Source organism: Eurosta solidaginis, chromosome 3, assembly GCF_040869045.1.
Source record: "Eurosta solidaginis isolate ZX-2024a chromosome 3, ASM4086904v1, whole genome shotgun sequence".
NCBI lineage: Eukaryota > Metazoa > Arthropoda > Insecta > Diptera > Tephritidae > Eurosta > Eurosta solidaginis.
The window spans coordinates 15,913,063-15,928,485 of record NC_090321.1 but is presented as its reverse complement, the minus strand read 5'-3'; the positions used below and the strand labels follow the sequence as shown (position 1 = coordinate 15,928,485).

General features: G+C 35.4%; 1 protein-coding gene across 1 annotated transcript in view; it reads right to left on the bottom strand.

The window, feature by feature from the left end:
- The window catches only part of LOC137245848 (tyrosine-protein kinase-like otk), a 111,154-nt gene that overhangs the window by 59,217 nt on the left and 36,514 nt on the right, over positions 1 to 15,423 (bottom strand). The gene's annotated exons all lie outside the window — the stretch shown is intronic.

Genomic DNA, 15,423 nt, shown 5'->3' with positions numbered 1-15,423 from the left:
AAGTGGGAATGATTGGAAGAGTGAAGTGGCTCCAGTGGGTAACGGCATACTAATCTACACTGATGGCTCTAAGAGGGACTCAAGGGTGGGAGCTGGAATTTTCTCGCATTCCCTAGAAATTTCTAAGTCGCTTAAACTACCGTCATACTGCAGTGTATTTCAAGCAGAAGTCCTCGCAATTTGGCAGGCCTGTAAATTACTCGAGGCCAGGAGCATAACTTGCAAAGTGTCTATCCTTTCTGACAGCCAAGCTGCAATTAAGGCGTATATACTAGCTCAAAGCTGGTAGGGTCTTGCAAACAACTATTATCGGCGTTGACAGACACTCTGGAAATATCCATTATCTGGGTACCGTGACATAGGGGAATCGAGGGAAATGCGATGGCTGAAGAACTGGCAAGTAGGGGCTCAGCAAAGGGGGTTGAGGGTATAACTAGTGTCGAAGTGGGTATACCCAGGGGTAGCCAAAGGAGATATTCGAGATTTTTATGTGAGCAAATCCGAACAAAAATGGAAGAGCACCGCGTGATGTGCGATATCAAAAGTCATTTGGCCGTACTACAACGAAAGGAAAACGAGTTATGTGCTGGGGTGATCCAGGGCTGACACCCATAGACTTATAGCCGCCTGCACTGGTCCCTGGGCTTTAGGCACGCATGCGGCAAAGATGGGTATTCTGCACAATGACCACTGCAGAAGTTGTAAGGTCATAGATGAAAAAAAAAACTGTCGAGCACTTTCTGTGTAAATGCCCGGCTCTAGCTAGAACCCGTTTAAGATCATTCGGGAGCCCTTTTTTGGACTATTGAGGAAGATTAGCGGAAATAGGGACGGCAAACATTCTTGATTTTATACACAACTCAGGATGGTTGTAAAACATATCCATGTAGTACCCAGTAGGTTCATGGCATCAAAACGGCTTTTCATTAGCTACTTGGGCGATCAGGGTTGCAGCCATTATACCTACCTACCTACCACTAAATGGCATTGAAAATATATTCTTTGCGAGACATCAAGTTATAGGGCTAGTAGAGTAAACAAAATCTGCATACCAGGAATTTCAAATTCGCCCTCAACATCCGGGCTAAGGGCCCAAACACCCCTCTTCATAAGCGGAGACGTATACTGGTATATGACTTTCCCTCGATTAATTTTTAGGTAATTAAATGTTAGTTTTATAGAAGATATAAAACAAAAGTGCGAAATAAATCAAACTTTATATATATATTTTCAAGCAGATAAGATTCACAGCTAGTTTGTACTGCTTTCTTTTGTGTGTTCATATGAAATTTTTGAATACACAAATAAAACCTACATTAATCTTTAAAATTCATATCTTGTTGAAATCAGAACTGATTTTAGATTTTCCTTAGATAATCCTTTGTATACATAAATTAAAAAAGAGTTACAACAATTTAAATTTTCGTGGACTTGACAAATTTTAGACACCAATAAAAATGTTACCCGAACTTACCGGAAAATTTTAGTAAATAGACCCATTTAACATCTGAAAGCTTTTTTAATTTCAAGTCGACGTATGCTTAATAGGAAAATAATATGGATAAGGGCAGGATGAATTTATAAAACCTCAGTTTTCCTCAGTTTTTAATGCTAAATAAAAGTCTAGACAACATTTTTTTAAAGGCGAAAAAATACAGTAGTATAAAGTATGAATGTTGGAGATTTCGAGTTCTATACTAGGCTCCCGAGAAGCTAGCTGATGAAGAAGTGAAATCGAGAAACATGTCCTATAACCGCCGCCCTTTGTAAACTTTGTAATATTTCTCTTATATCAATAGCTAAAGCAAAAATATAGATCTATAGACGTTACAACTTGTTAGTAAAACATCCAAATTTGCAAAACCGTTGAAGCCTTTCTTTGAAATCATGTTTCTCAGTCCAGGATGAGGGGAAAGAATAAACTATTTGATTTCCACATCATACACATATTTGACCTTTAATTCCAAGTGATAGAAATAAAGTGTGACCACTTTTGATTTTCGGTTCGTGACGGACTTTATTTGGGATTCGCCCACGTATAAATAAATAAACAATTGCAAAGAAATTTTGTTTTGAAAAATAGCAAAAATAAATAATAGTTTAAAAAAAACTAAAAGAACACGCTTTTATAGCTAACCGAACTAAAAAATTGAAAATAATTTTCAATTAAATAGAATTTATATAACAGTACCAGAAGGTCAAACAATCATTTATAGTTAATCACCTCAAAATAAAATTATAATAAAATTTAAGTTATTAACAGAATAACTGAATGTGAATTACACAGTAAAAAGCGTGGGGTGCATTTAACTACATTTCATATCTTTCCTCTCAGATAGTTGCCAATAGAATGATTGTAACATTCAATATCAACCACCCCACGCTTTTTACTGTGAATTAAATTATTCTGTTAATAACTTAAATTTTATTATAATTTTATTTTGAGGTGATTAACTATAAATGATTGTTTGACCTTCTAGTACTGTTATATAAATTATTTTTAATTGAAAATTATTTTCTATTTTTTAGTTCGGTTAGCTATAAAAGCGTGTTTTTTTAGTTTTTTTTTAAACTATTATTTATTTTAAATTTTTTAGTTCAAGTAATTTTAAAAGTTTTAGTCGAGAGTGATGAAACCTCGAAACGCCAGCGGCCCATATATGAATCCAACCCCACGGCACCGAAAAGGGCCAAGACGCAGGGAGGCTGGACGCGGTCTTTCGCCGAAATTGCCAAGGGTCGACAGATCATTGGCGTTATAGATGAGAGCAGCGAAGATGGCAGGATCCCGAAACAACAGTGGAAGTGGATCGAGGCCGCGCTCGCTACGCCGGCCGTCAAGGTTAAGAAAGACAACCCTGGTCCACCGCCATCTTACACCGATACAGGGTGGTTCCAGGGCAATGTCAAGCTAATTGCCTGTGACGACGCCAGGTCGGTAAACTTCTATAGGGCCGCCGTCACGCTGATAGGGGTGGTATATCCGGACTACCTCAAGGTAGTGGATGCGCGTGATACACCGGTAAGAACTGGGGTACATTCTTAGCGTTTATCGATCAAGTCAAGTATTTGGGAGTCATTCTGGATAGGAAGCTATTATGGAGTGACCATATAGTGGAGCGATCCAAGAAGGGAGTAGCAGAGCTGTTCACCTGCAAGAAGGCAATTGGCACCTCCTGGGGATTCTCCCCTAAGGTGACATTCTGGATTTACACAGCCATTGTGCGCCCGATTCTTCTTTATGGTGCCTTGGTCTGGTGGCCTGCACTAGCTAAAAGTACCTATCTTAAAATACTTCAAAAGGTGCAACGGAGCTCAGAGCTCTGCATTACCGGAGCTCTCGGCTCCACTCCAGATTCCGTTACATACATACATGGTTCATAGATACATAGATAGATACAGGCCAAGCTAATAAAAGCGTTTTAAAAAGGGCTCCAGTATGCTCTTTCGTAGATGTGCCATGCATCCACTTCTATCATTAATAAAGGAATGCGTTTTTCGCATTATGTGCAAGGTTTCAAATCTATGGCCATTTGGGGTGGTCATAAGTTTAATTGACCTTATGTGCGTTAACCTTATGTCACCCCACCATCACATTATTGCATTGCCATCGAGCGTTGATACGTGTGCAAAGTTTCAATCAAACTTATGGCCATTCAAAGTGGTAATAAGGCCAATTGACCTTATGGCCGTTGACCTTATGTCACCACACCACAACATTAATGCATTGTCATCTTGATACATATGCGAAGCTTCAAATTAATCAGACTTCTAGAAACTGGTGAAAATTAAGCTCAAAGAAACCGTTACATACATAGATACAGGCCAAGCTAATAAAAGCGTGTTAAAACGTCGTTTCATTTCGCTAGAATACATGGGATTCGCCCACGTATAAATAAACAAACAATTTCAAAGAAATTTTGTTTTGAAATATAGCAAAATGCGTCATTTCACTTCACTAGTATACATGGGATTCGCCCACGTATAAATAAACAGATAGAGCAAAATCTGTTTGTTCAGCTAATTAAAACAAACAAAAACAAGTAAGGGTGTCCAAGTTTGGGTATAGACGAATATTATATACTCAGCGTGAGTTTGAATTACACAGTTAATTTCAGATAAATAACTTTTTCGAATTTTGTTACGAGGGATTTATTATACTCAGCTGAGCAGAGCTCACAGAGTATATTAACTTTGTTCACATAACGGTAATCGGTAACGGCGTAAACTAATCGAGATAGATATAGACATCTATATATCAAAATGACCTGGGTGAAAAAAGAAATTCATTTAGCCATGTCCGTCCGTCCGTCTGTAAACACGATAGCTTGAGTAAATTTTGAGGTATCTTGATGAAATTTGGTATGTAGGTTCCTGGGCGCTCATCTCAGATTGCTATTTAAAATGAACGAAATCGGACTATCATTTGGTAGGCACGTTACTCCTATTACTATATGTATGCTTAATAAAAATTAGCAAAATCGGAGAACGACCACGCCCACTTTTAAAAAAAATTTTTTTTAAGTAAAATTTTAACAAAATTTTTTTTATATTTACAGTATATAAGTAAATGATGTCAACATTCAAATCCAGTAATGATATGGTGCAACAAAATACAAAAATAAAAGAAAATTTCAAAATGGGCGTGGCTCCGCCCTTTTTTATTTAATTTGTCTAGGATACTTTTAGTGCCATAAGTCTAACAAAAATTTACCAATCCTTGTGAAATTTGGTAGGGGCTTAGATTCTAGGACGAAGCCACGCCCAGTTTTTATACACAGTCGACCGTTTGTCCTTCCGCTCGGCCGTTAACACGATACCTTGCGCAAAAAACGATATATCTTAACTAAGCTTAGTTCACGTACTTATCTGAAGTCACTTTATCTTGGTATAAAATATGGCCGAAATCCGACTATGACCACGCCCACTTTTCCGATATCGAAAATTACGAAAAAGAAAAAAATGCCATAATTCTGTACCAAATATGAAAAAAGAGATGAAACATGGTTATTGACGCAAAATATAACTTTAGAAAAAACTTTGTAAAATGGGTGTGACACCTTCCATATTAAGTAGAATAAAATGAAAAAGTTCTGCAGGGCGAAATCGCAAGCGCTTGGAATTATGGTATTTCTGCTGTTCGTGGTATTACATATATAAATAAATTAGCGGTACCCGACAGATGATGTTCTGGGTCACCCTGGTCAACATTTTGGTCGACATCTCGAAAACGCCTTCATATATACAACTAAGGGCTACCCCCTTTTAAAACCCTCATTAATACTTTTAATTTGATACCCATATCGTACAAACATATTCTAGAGTCACCCCTGGTCCACCCTTATTACGATATCTCGAAAGGGCGCCCACCTATATAACTAAGGCCCACTACGTTTTAAATAATCATTAACACCTTTCATTTGATACACATGTCATACAAACATATTCCAGGGTTACCCTAGGTTCATTTTGCTAAAAGTTGATTTTCCCTTATTTTGTCTCCAAAGCTCTCAGCTGAGTAAGTAATGTTCGGTTACAGCCGAACTTAGCCTTTCTTACTTGTTTTTTGTTGGTTTTGTAATGCCTGATCGGAATAGGGGCGTGGCACCGCCTATTAAAAAATGTCGCCTGATTTCCTCTTACAATAAAACTTGATAAGTGAAATATCAGTGATACAAAACTACTTTTCGCTAAGATATAGCTTATTATTCTGGTCTACGACCCTTTCAAACATCTTTTATATAAAAGTGGACGTGATTTTTAACCGATCCCTTCCATTTTTCCTAGAAATATTTCCTACTAAAATATGTATGTATAGTAAAGACAACCTCTCTGACGAATTTTGTTATGATAGATTTAACGGTTTTTGATTTATGATTAATAATATTTATAAAATTGATTTAATCATAAGTGGGCGGTGCCACGCCCATTTTCAAAAATAATCAAGAGTTTTAATATGAGTTCACACATCAAATTTTAACATTCTATTTACTAAATAATCAGGTTTTATGTGTTTTCCAAAATGTTATACATATATGTAAAAAGTGGGCGTGGTTACCATCCGATTTCCTTCATCTTTAATAGCGATGGTTAATCAGCGCATCGGAACCCATATACCAAATTTCAATATTTTATTCTCAATATTTACTCAAGTTATCGTGTGCACCGACAGATGGATGGACGGATCGACGGACATGGCTAAATTCCTATTTTCATCGTCAGCATATATATGGAAGTTAAATTTATCTCGATTCGTTTATGCCCGTTATGTTACCAAAGTTAATATACTATGTGCGCAAAGCACGCTGAGTATAACAAGATTGGTCTTGTATAGCTTTAACTTAAATTTAGAGGTACTTTTGTTATTTAAAATGCCTGAAATCTTATTTTTTATTTACACGTCTCAAAACAGATAAAGCAAATTAAGTATACCCATTGTTCTTTTCATTAACAATACATTAATTGTACTAGTGTCAACTTAATAACACACTTTGCAAATACGAATGGGCAATTCCTTGGTACCGGAAGCGACATTCGAACGCATTTCAATGTGCATCAAAGAGAACATGAGCAGCGGACTGAGCGGATATTACAATATTTGCAGCAACAATTGTGGGTACCTCAAAAATATAAGTACATATATATGACCATATAGGATAAGGTGAAAGTATGCAAAACTTAACGAAGCGAAGGGAAGAACAGAAGGTGAAATAAAGATCCAATGCCCCTACAGGCCCGCCGCTGGCAGTTTTTTGACTGCGTGCAAATACCGATAATGGCGCCCTTTGATCACATATCGTAGCTCCCATGGAAGACGAACACGTTTCAGATTTTCTGTGCTAGTTTTCTATGAGAAAAAACTGAAACCTGTTAGTTTTTCAAGGAACAATATTATACTGAGTTTTGCTTTAAATTAGATTTTTTTAAATTTTGTTCACCATAGAATATAAAAGAAAAGAAATCTTAATAAATAGGTATAAAATATTTATTTTGATTGGGGTCCTAGGGCCCTTTTCACCATCTCCGGTTAACGCTAACTGGCAGTTTATTTGACAGATAACCGGATGATTTCTGGTAAATAACCTGTCAGTCAACGCTAAGCGGAGATGGTTAAAACGGCCTTTAATTATATTTGTTTACTAAAATGTAAAACTTAAAACAATACGTACATACATATGTATACATATTACAAAAACTTAACTCTTCTTGTCTTTATATTTGAAAAAGGTACGGAAAATACTTTAAATTTGCTTCAGCTTGTAAAATGGGCATCTAAAGCTTGATAATTACAAAATTGAAGAAGATGGTGTAGATGTGAGTTATTTTTCGTATGTTTTTTATGACATCAAAATTGGTTCATAGCCAAAATCGGTCAGTAAAATATGTCTGTATATTCAAGCTTTAAACACATACAGAATAAAGAAACTAATGTTTCCTATAACTATTTCCCAACAATCACCTAGGTTTTTTGAAAAACTCTTCTAGTACTTCGTTTACCGAAGTGGTGGTGGAGTCCATTCAAACGTTCTTGACTGATTGTACTCCGCAAGTATGATTTTAACCTTTTAATGTGCGTTCTGGTGTTGCTGTCGAAACTGGTAGAACGGCTAATATGCACAATAACTTATTTACATGTCCGAAAGCACTTGGATTCACCATCTCAAAAATAAGATAAATAAGAAATATAGCATACAAATTGTGTAGGTAATCATCAAAATTGTACCCACCTAAATACATCAAAAGCGTTTTTAAAATTGTGACCATCGACTCGCTTTCTCCACATTTTGACATCCATTGCAAACTCGGTTTTGGAACAATTCACAACACTTTCATAAAATTCATGCAGTTTATTGCATTTTTCAGCGTTGTATTAATTTTTGGGGAACAAAACACCGAAATTTTCGAAAATTAGTTGGTGTTTCATGCAACGGCTCTTGATGTGAATTATGAATGCATCACGGAATGGAATATAGAATGCGATTCTATAATAATCTTCGACGCTCTCAGTATCAACGTTGCATCTATTTAATTGATGTTTATTGATGCGTGGTTTCATGTGTAGTGCAACTCTCTCAAGGGGTTGCCAGCGCATTATATAGCTTATCCAACCCAATTGTCAACCTCACCTACCCGTGGCGAATCATGTTTCATTAACAGCCGAGGTTCTGGCGACCCCGAACTCCTGTTGGATCAAAGGGGTGGGAGGGCGGTATGGCCTAGAAGGTTTCATGTAGTCATAAAAAATCGTTTCCCGAGACGGTCGGGCTGGTACCTTTATTGTGTTTGTTACCGGAACGTACCGGATATGCATCCGGGAAAGGAACATCAACATCGATAACACTCCCCAAGGCTTTCGGGGAGTGTCCTTATCGCTGCAACAACAACAGCAACGTTTGGAATTGCATGCTGGAAATAGCAGCTTGAAACTGAGAATATTTTGCTGAAGTTTTGTCGTTTTGCTCTTCTGCTATCTCTTCAAAGGCTTCAAATATTGCTGGCTGAAGTTCAATGTAAGTGGATACCGCTTCATGGCATTGGCCCATCTTCTGGGGCAGACGCTTTGCAATTTTTGACTTCGACATTCTTTTTATACCCAGTTGTACTTGAACACAGGGTATTATAACTTTGATTGGATAACGGTTGGTTGCTCAGGTATAAAGGAATCGAGATAGATATAGACTTCCATATATCAAAATCATCAGTATCGAAAAAAAAATTTGATTGAGCCATGTCCGTCCGTCCGTTAACACGATAACTTGAGTAAATATTGAGATACCTTCACCAAATTTAGTACACGGGCTTATCCGGACCCAGAATAGATTGGTATTGAAAATGAGCCAAATCGGATGATAATCACGCCCACTTTTTATATATATAACATTTTGGAAAGCACAAAAAACCTGATTATTTAGTAAATAATATACCTAGAATGTTGAAATTTGACGAGTGGACTGATATTGAGACTATTGATACAAATTTGAAAAAAAAAATTTTTTTAAATGGGCGTTACAAATATTATTAATCATACATCAAAAGTCGATAAACCTATCGTGAGAAAATTCAGAAGAGAGGTTGCCTTTACTATAAGGAATGATTGGAAGAAAAATTAACGAAATCGGTTAAGGACCACGCCCACTTTTATATAAAAGATTTTTAAAAGGGTCGTGGACGAATAAAATAAGCTATATCTTTGCAAAAAGAGCTTTATATCAATGGCATTTCATTTCCCAAGTGGATTTATAACAATGAATAGGAAAACTTCAAATTTTCAAAAATGGCCGTGGCACCGCCCCTTTTATGACTAAGCAATTTTCTATGTTTCGGCAGCCATAACTCGAAGAAAAATTAGTTCAAAATAGAACCATATGTATATATATTATTGCGCAGCCTTGTAATACCATTAAGCACACAAAACAAACAACAACAGCATTTCAAGTGTACAGCTGGGTATGTAATTTTCTCATCCAAACTTAGACTTCCTTACTTGTTGCATAATCGAAATTTTTTTCTGGAGAACGTTTTGCCTTTTTGGCCGTCGGTAAAAATCAAAATAAATGCACCTTCATGTTACAATCAAATATACGACATAAAATAAAGAAGCATCTGGTGGGTGTGCAGTCCAATATAATGGAGAAATATTTTGATTCTCTCTCGTTGTTGTATATATTTTTTTATAGTCGACCTGAATCTAATTTTGAGGATTTAATTCTGTGAATATGTTCCCGTGTTACTGTATCAAAGGATGCTACCATTTCGAATGGTTTTAGAAAATTACCATTATCAGGTTCATATAATATTTTTGATGACACCCGGAAAGCCAGGCACTCTCTATATATAAACTTGATAACAGCTGTTATTCTTTCTAGCACGCCGCACCATTGTTTTTTTTTATTCCAATATTCGCTGTTGCATTTGATTTACAGTAGCTTTACTTTTTAACATGTTATTCAATTGTACCCACTATTTTACATTTTCACTGTGGTAAGCGCTTGCTTCATGTCTTTTCAAGGTTAATGCTAAATGCTGCCCTTCAGAAAAACCGTTCAAGAAAAAAGATAAACTACTAATAGATTTACCAAATATTTTACAAAAAAAAAAAAAAAATAGACACTTCAAAATAAGTGGAGTAAACAAGCCATTCTGGTATAACTTTTTCTCCATTGGCAAGATTTCTATAATAGTAATTGTCTGTGAATTTTCTTCCATCATCATTTAGAGGAAAGTTGTAGTTTGACACCTGTATGGACCCACGACTAGCTAAAATATTTACAAGATCATTAGAAATACTGGCAGGCCACAAGCCGGGATCATCACCACAATCCAAATTGCTACAAATTACAAATTATGACGGGAAATTGCTTACAGGTTCCTCATAAGTACTTTTTCCGGTTTCACTGTACTCTCCTTCTGAAGAACATACATCTATTTGTTCAGATACGTTCATTGCTTCTTGATTTAAAGCTGCGTCTGTTAAGGCTTCGTCAACATATTCTTGACATTTCGTTTCTTTATGTTCTGGCTTACTTAAAAATTTCTTTAAGGAAGCTGCCAATTGCTCCTTCTGTCCCTCTTTTTCCCGTTTTGGCTGTCGTGATTGTGCTCCGGAAAGTTTTTTCTTTTTCTGCGGTTCCTAAAATTATGTGTACCCATTAAATATTTCTTTTAAATTAATCTAAGTACCTACAAAAGAAACTGTAACCAAAATAATAATACATGGGTATTTACTATAACAGCATCCACCCCGTAGCGGAAATGGGAGCCGGTCCCGCATAGAAACAGTTTCGCCCTACAGGTTTATATGAACTGGTGCTAGTAGGATGCATAGCGGGACAGTTGGTAGCCACCGCTGTACTAATAGCCCTAAAGTTTCAGCTATTTGTATTTAAATTGATAAATCTAAGGTCACGACTATTTTAGAGCCACCTAGGACTAAACTAGTAAATAACGCGTTCAGAAGGTCTGCAGAAAGAGCCAATTGTCATTTCGTAGGACATCACAATGTTAAAAGTACTAGTACTGTATTTTAATGAGATAGTTCTGGGAAGATCTTGGGGATCCTTTTATAAAATTATTTTAGAATAGCCTTCTATAATTTATGGAAAAGATATTGATTCTTAATCGAAAAGTTGTCGATTTTTTATATTGTTATTATAAAGATTCCTTATCAAACCGATAACTCGACGATTCGTGAAAACGATCAGGGTCAAAAAAAATCATTTAGCCATGTCCGTCCGTCGGTAAACACGGGATATCTTACTGAAATTTGGTACGTAGGTTCCTTGACACTCAAATTCGGAACTTATTTAAATTGACCGAAGTCGGACAATAACCACGCCCCCTGTATTTATATGAACATAAAACTTTCAAAAACACCAAAAGCGTGATAATTCAGTAGCTGCATTATTAACTACCATACCAAATTTCAGGAGTGGGTTGATATCGCGTCCCCTAGTTCAAAATTTTGAAAATTTACAAAAAGGGGGATGGCTCTGTCCACTTGTGATAAAATAAAATTTTCAATTATTGGTCGTAAAAAAAAACCGTTAAAGCTGTAAACAAAAAACTCGGCAAACTGTTAACCTTTATAACAGGGGATAAGCCGGAAAAAATTATCGAAATCTGTGAAAGACCACGCCCACTTTTATATAAAAGAAATTTAAATGGACCGTCAGCGAATGTAATAGGCAATATCTTTCTGAAAAAAAAACATGATACTTTGCTTTTAAGTGTATTTAAAATAAGAAAATTAATAAATGAAACAAATTTGAAAATAGGTCCCTGTTTTGATCAAGCGTTTGCCAGTTTGCCAAACCTTTCTGCAGCCAGAACTCGAAGTGCAATAGACGTATCCTGATAAAAGATAACACATATTTTCCTTATAACCCCACATATTTCTGCCAAAAATGGACCACGTCCGTTAAGGCCCACGCCCCTTTTATATTGGAAATTACCCTGGGCGAATATAAAGTCAAAATTTTTGCAAAAAAATTTATGTCGATGGTCTTTTAGTTGTAGAGAGTATATGTAAGAAGAAAACGAAAAAATAAACAATATCTTAAAGTGGGAGTGGCACCTACCCTTTTTAGAATAATACTTCGTCTACGTTTTCGGAGCCCCAACTGAAAAAAATATTGACATTTATGAATTCGGTACACTTAATTCCTCTACAAAGGGGAATATTTCTAAAAAAAAGTAGGCAAGATCCTTTAATAAACATGCCCGGTTTTGATTATGCTTAGTGTTAAAATACTAAAACAAATTGGCGATAGAAGCTGTCAACTGAGTATATAATATTCGGTTCTACCCGAACTTAACTTCCTTACTTGTTTTAAATCCTCCTATTGTAAAATATGAAATACTGAGTTACGCATCTAGCTGATTTGACCGACGAAATTCTATTAAATTATGTACATAAGGACTAGAGTCCTGCATGAATGCATTCACACGTGAATGTACAATGAGACATACCGAAACTGTCTCAGTATCCATTGTACTTCACGCCAATGAGTTTGTATTGCAGGCATGCTTAACCAACGAAACAATATCATTTCGTTACGATAATCAACGTTAATAAACGTAACAAAGTCATTTCGTTTCGTTTATTAACGTTAAGAACGTCAAAGTACGTTAATTTGCAATGTTTCCCGGCCTTCATACACAAATTTCAAAAATTAACAAAACTTCAAAATATACATATATTGCGCCGTTATCCCTAATCACCATCAACTTGTATGATGTATGTATAGAATTATTCTAGGCTGAAAGTCATTGATTAGTTGGTAAAACGTTATTTCCCTAAAATTAATACACATGCATATATACATAAAACTATTTTCATTAGACAATGAAAATCCGCGATACAAAACAATGGTAGGCATTCTCAGTTTATGTGGGGCTTTCCCATAATTAACGATCCTGAAACATGTATGTTGTGCATCGCTAATCACCATTATTACACTTGTATGATGATAGACATTTGCCTGCCTGAAGGCCATCGATTATGGCCTTAAAAATGGGTTAGGATATATTTATGTGTATACATATTGCATTGTAGAAAAATTTCATTATCTATTTCTTTAACTATTTATATAATTAAACGCACTTCAGTATATATAGAATGCATGTACATACGCTTTGAAAAAAAGCGCGGAATAGAACTATATAAATAGAGAAATTAACTGAAGAAAGATCATACCAACGGATAACTACATTGAAGTTTCACCAACTAAACCACAATACTTTTTCTGAAGCCTTTTAATATTTACTTTATTACAAATGCAAAATTAGTCACAAAACTGCTTGCTTTTAAGTCCATGGATTCCGATCCCTGTACCAGTAAGAATTGCCTATTTAAATACCCTGCTGAATACCCTGATTGTTTTTTCACGAACTTTTTCACAATAGCTCAAAGAATTCTGCAGAAAGTGACGGAAGCTTTGGACGAATTTGATTGCTCCTTGGATAAAGCCATTATTGTTACGGATAGAGGAACTAACATGAAAGCCGCTTTCCAACATCACAACCACATATTTTGTATTACCCATTTATTGCACAACATCGTGGAAAAATCTCTTAACGAGTCAGCCAATATTAGCGAAATGAAAGAAAAATGTCACATGTCGTCAGGTATTTCAAGAAATCTGGAGCCAATGCACAATTGACAACAACCCTTAAAAGCATTTCTCCGACAAGATGGAACACAGTTTACTACATGCCACAGCCTCTCAAAAATAACTGGGTTGACGTTGGAAATATTTTGGAGGAAAATCGTCTACTGAGATGTATTAGTGGAATAAGCTTAAATGCCTTAACAGATTCCCTTAAAGTGCTGGCTAAATTTGAGGAAACATCAAAAGATTTGGAAGGCGATAGCTATCCAACCTTACATTTAGTAATAGTACATGTTTACTACTTAATGCGGCATTGTGAATCAACCAACGATGAGTCAGAATGCATACAAGATTTGAAGCTACGGCTGCGTACATTGCATTTAGAATTAACGTATACCAAATCGGTTATATAGTTCAAATTAAAAACCTATTTCTTAAGCAATACTTAATTTACATTAGTTGTATTATAGTGTATATAAGTGTCTGCTGTATATTAGACATCCAAGTAAATAAATAAATAATCCTTTGTATATATAAATTAAAAAAGAGATACAATAATTTAAATTTTCGTCATATTTTGCAAGATTTTTCTAACATCTCCAATAAATTAAATTTAAATTTTATGCACTGCTGAAAGCGCTGAATGCCCTCTTTCTGACAACATAAAAGTTTTTCGTTGGCTAAACTGAAATAAAGTTATAGTCCAATATATGGAGCAACTAATGGAAGAGAGGTAATGGACTTGACAAATTTTAGACACCAATAAAAAATGTTACCCGAACTTACAGGAACAATTTTAGTAAACAGACACGTTTAACATCTGCAAATTTTTTTAATTTCAAGTCGACGTTTGCTTACTAGGAAAATAATAAAGATAAGGGCAAGATCAATTTATAAAACCTACGTTTTCCAAAGTTTGTTCAATGCTAAATAAAAGTGTAGACAAAATTTTATTAAAAGCAAAAAAATACAGTAGTATAAAGTATGAATGTTGGAGATTTCTAGTTCAATACTCAGCTCCCGAGAAGCTAGCTGATGCAGAAGTGAAATCCAGAAACCCTAGTTACCGTCGCCGTTTGTAAACTTTGAAACTTTTCTCTTATATCAATAACAAAAGAAAAAATATAGATATGGGTTTAACAGCGGAAGAATATGAATAAAGGGCGTTATATTTTGTTAGTAAAACATCCAAATTTGCAAAACCGATGAAGCCTTTCTTTGAAAGCATGTTCCTCAGTCCAGAATGAGGGGAAAGAATAAACTATTTAATTCCCACCTCATAAACATATTTGACCATTAATCCCAAGTGATAGAAATAAAGTCTGATCACTTTTGATTTTCGGTTCGTAAAGGCCCTTACTTGGGTTTCGTCCACGTATAAATAAACAAACAATTGCAAAGAAATTTTGTTCTAAAATATAGCAAAATGCGTCATTTCATTTCGCTAGAATACATGCGATTCGCCCACGTATAAATAAACAGATAGAGCAAAATCTGTTTGTTCAGCTAATTAAAACAAACAAAAAGAAGTAAGGGTGTCCAAGTTTGGGTATAGCCAAATATTATATACTCAACGTGAGTTTGAATTGTACAGTTCATTTCAGATAAATTACATTTTCGAATTTTGTTATGAGGAATTTATTTTTTGTTGGTTTTGTAATGCTTGATCGGAATAGGGGCGTGGCACCGCCTATTAAAAAATGTCGCCTGATTTCCTCTTACAATAAAACTTGATAAGTGAAATATCAGTGATACAAAACTATTTTTCGCTAAGATACAGCTTATTATTGTGGTCTACGACCCTTTTAAACAT